The sequence below is a fragment of the Chrysochloris asiatica genome, unplaced genomic scaffold, assembly GCF_000296735.1.
Source record: "Chrysochloris asiatica unplaced genomic scaffold, ChrAsi1.0 scaffold00315, whole genome shotgun sequence".
NCBI lineage: Eukaryota > Metazoa > Chordata > Mammalia > Afrosoricida > Chrysochloridae > Chrysochloris > Chrysochloris asiatica.
In genome coordinates, this window is record NW_006408833.1 from 2141897 (window position 1) to 2146267 (window position 4371).

A 4371-nucleotide genomic window follows, 5' to 3' on the forward strand; every position below is an offset into this window, starting at 1 on the left:
ATTTCCAGTACAATATTGAATAGGAGTGGTGATAAAGAGCATCATTGTCTGGTTCCTGTTTGCAAAGGGAATGCTTTCAGTTTCTCCTCGTTCAGAGTGATGCTGGCTGTTGGTTCTGTATGTATGCTCTTAATTATGCTGAGGAATTTACCTTCAGTTCCTACTTTGTTGAGTGTTTTATCAGCAGTGGTTGCTTGATTTTGTCAAATACCTTTTCTTCATCAGTCGGAATAATCATGTGATTTTTGTCCTTTTTTTAATGTGATGAATTACGTAGATTGTTTTTCTAATATTGAACCATCCCTGGAATGAATCCTGATTGGTCATGATGTATTATTTTTTTGATATGTTGTTGAATTCTATTGGCTAGGATTTTGTTGAGAATTTTTGCATCTATGTTCATGAGGGATATTGGTCTATGATTTTCTTTTTTAGTGATGTTCTTCCCTGATTTTGGTATAAGGGTTATGCTTGCTTTGTAAACTGTATTAGGAAGTTTTCCACTCATTTCTGTTCTGGAGTAGTTTGAGTAGAATAGGTGTCAGGTCTTCTCTGAAGGTTTGGTAAAATCAAAAAAGCAATAACCTAAAATAAAATAAAAAATAAAAACCAAAGGGGGTGGGGGGGGAGGGGAAGAAATCCTGGGAAAATAGAAGTAATTGTTTGGTGCCATTTAGTGGACAGAAAAAAAATGGATTCTAGTCTACAAAGCTGACCCAGACTTACAGATGTTTCCTGTTTGGGCCTTGGGCAAATCCTTTCCCTGGGCAACTCAGGAGGTCAGTGTTAATCATTCCGCACATTGCCAACTTTGTGCACCCAAAGCTGCACATTCCCTGGGAGTACACTTCCACCCACGTAGATATACCCAGACATGGCCGGGGGGTGGTGGTGGGAGGGGAGGGTGTGTGTGTGTAGTGGGGAGTTGAAGGAAAGATGGATGGGCGGCTTCTACGCTGAGAGCGAACTTGTTGCTGTCCCCACGCTCATTGTTTTGCAAGGGCTAAGGCACACAGACAATCTTGATTCTGAAGTCACTCTCTTTGTTGCTGCTACTTCAAAGCCCTGGTGTGTTGCTGTGGGTTAATGTGCTGGACTATAAAGGTGGTTTGAACTGCAAGGTTGGAGGTTCAAGCTCACTAGCTGCTCCTTGGAAACCCTATACAGGGTCACTATGAGTCGGAACCGACTCGATGACACTTAACAACCAACAACTAAGCACCCGAATCAGTGCCTCCTCACTTTATATGACGTTCAGAGTTCCAGGACGTCCCTCCAATCTGTTTCATCCGGTTTTCTCTGCCTTCGCTGATGAGACTCTGTACCTCCCTTCTGTTTATTCCGCCATCAAGTCGGACTTTCTTGCAAATACTTTCCAGGGTCCGAGGTGGGCGTGGGTGCTGTGACTTGGGCGGGAATGCAGTCCAGGGGCACACGGATGCAGCTGGGGTGCAGTAAGAGTCTAAGTACATATTCTTCATTCAGTGTTTCAGCTCTAGAGGTTAGGGAAGGATCTAAGTCTATGTGGTTGGTTCACTGAAGTATGGACTGCACAGTGGCCTACAACTCATCAAGTTGAAGTACCAGACCTGCCTTAGTATTCTGTAGAGGTAGGAATCCAAAAGCTTTGGGAAATTGGCATATTAAAGTGCATTGATTTATCAGGAGAAATCCCATAAGCCCACACATGGAGAGCCCAGAGGACATACCTTTCACCAAAACAGTAAAGAATAAATTTGTGAAGGGAGCACCAGTATCCTTAAAGACTGCTGTGATTGCTATATTATATAAACCAGATTTGACAGTGGGAAGTGCCCTAATTGAATAAGACACCTAACTACAATGGGGCTGATTGGAACCATGGTGGTAGGGGCCAAGTGACAGCACTTAATCAACAAAGACAAAATGGGTGTGGTTATCATAATAGACAGTAGAATCGAAGCAGTAATCAGAATAGTATGACTCAGAATAGTATGGATTTATGGCATTGACTAATTAGGCAGGTTGTCCCTAGGAGTGAAATAGATGGGAAACCTACTAAATATTTACTTGATTTGTACTAAAGGAAGAACGCTGGGTAAAGTGAACAGCAGTCTAACTTGAATCACCAGAATAGAGAATCATGGTCTCTCAATCAGTTCTCAGACTTGAGCAAGTTTAAATACCCATAGCCCCTTGAATGAAGGAGTGGCCAGGTCCCCTTGAGGAAGGACCCCAATATGCTGCCAGCTGTTAGTTTTTCTTCTAGCCAACCACAAAGGGCTTTTTACAAGGGTGATTGTTCTCTGTGGGAAAGGAAATAATCAGACTTTTCAGGAATTACTGGACACTGCTCTGAATTGACACTAATTCCAGGAGACCCAAAACATCACTGTGACCTACCACCTACAGTGGGGGGCGTATGGAGGTCAAGTTATTATTGGGCTCTTGGCAAAGGTCCATCTCACTGTGGGTCCAGTGTGTCCTCAAACATATCCTATGGTGATTTCTCCAGTTCCAGAATGCATAATTGGAAAGATACTCAACAACTGACAGAATTCCACATTGGATCTCTGAAATGTGGAAAAAGGGCTATTATGGTTGGAAAAACCAAGTGGAAACCATTAGAACTACCTTTACGTAGCAAAATAGTAAACCAAAAGCAATACTGCATTCTGGGAGAGATTGCATAGATTAGTGCTACAATCAAGGACTTGAAGGATGCAGGAGTGGTCATTTCCACCACCACCCATTTAACTAGCCTATCTTGCCTGTGCAAAAAAAACCAGATGGATCTTGGAGAGTGACAGTGAATTATAGTAAACTTAACCTGGTCATAAACTTTACTACTATTGAAGCTGCTGTTCCAGATATTGTTTCATTGCTTGAGCAAATTAATACATCTCCTGGTACCTCGTATGAAGCTATTGATCTGGCTAATGCCTTTTTCTCAATTCCAGTTTCTAAGGATCATCCGAAGCATAAACCTCATAACCAAAAATTTTAAAAAGGAAGAAAACCATAGATTTAATAAACACAAAATCAACAGCAATGAAGGAAATAAAAAGAAAATCTTTAGAGGCAGACAGGATGACAACAATGGATATACAGGGTGGGTGAAGTGCTGGTGGTGGAGGCAATAGTGGGTCTGACCGTGGTCTTAGTTGCAGGACACGTAGTAACTAAAGTGACTTTTTGGAGAAGTGGAAGATTGATGGTAAACCTGTAAAAATTGACAAATGGCATGGTTTGCTGTGAAAAATCCTTTGGATGATTCTGTCAAAAAGTACTTCTGAAAAAGTACAAGTATATGTGGAATTTTGGTTTAATTGATAATCACCTCACCATCTGTACGAAATCCTGTCTTTTTGCCATAGTGGTTTTGAGTTGGGATTATATTTACCCCTTTACAGAGTCGAAGGAGTCCTGGTGTGGCGCTGTGGGTTAATGCGCTAGACTGAAAAGTCAGTTTGAACTGCAAGGTTGGTGGTTCAAGCTCACTAGTCGCTCCTTGGAAACTTTCTAAAGGGTCACTATGGGTCAGAACCGACTCAACAGTACATAGCAACAAAACAGAATCAAAACCAGTTTTAACTTTCTGTGTCACATCCTATTCTGTGATGATGGGGATACCTCATATAAAGAGAAAAGCATCTTTCTCAGGCCCACAGGAAAGATCCTACAGGAATGAATCCTGATGATATTTGCCACCTGTCCTCCAGTCTCAAATGGTTTGATGACAAATACACCCTGAAGATGACCTTCATCCATGTGAGAATAAAGCAGCAGTGGGAAGCTGAGTTCACCAAATCCATTGCTAAGTTCTTTGACTACAGTGGGACACTAGTCATGGATGCATATGAGCCTGAAATATCCAGGCTCCATGACAGTCTTGCCACAGAAAGAAAAATAAAATAGCTCATTTGTAAAAGAGTAAAAGAAAAAGAAAAGTAAATTCTTAAACAAAATTAACTCAGCACAGAAAAATGTATAGAAAAAAGAAATGATCGGCAACACACACACACTCACAAAACCCACAATAAATGATAATAGTAAATTCATACCTACTGCAAATTGCACTGAATGTAAAAGGATTAAATGTGCCAGTCAAGGGACACAGAGTGGCAGAATGGATAAGAAAACATGATCCATCAATATGCTACCAACCAGAAAAACACCTTAGACACAAAGATTAAAATAAACTAAAAATCAAAGGATGGAAAAGCATATATCAAGTAAACTGTAATCAAAAGAGAGTAGGAATGGCCATACTCATTTCTGATAAATTAGCTTTAAGACAGAAACCAGCATAAGAGACAAAGAAGGGTATTATATAATGATTAAAGGGTAAATCCAACAAGACAACATAGCCATAATTAATAACTATGCACC

At 40.7% G+C, this 4371-nt stretch overlaps 1 pseudogene; it reads left to right on the forward strand.

The window, feature by feature from the left end:
* Window positions 1–1860: 1860 nt before the first annotated feature.
* On the forward strand, window positions 1861–3897 carry LOC102823181 (annotated as a pseudogene).
* Window positions 3898–4371: the final 474 nt, after the last annotated feature.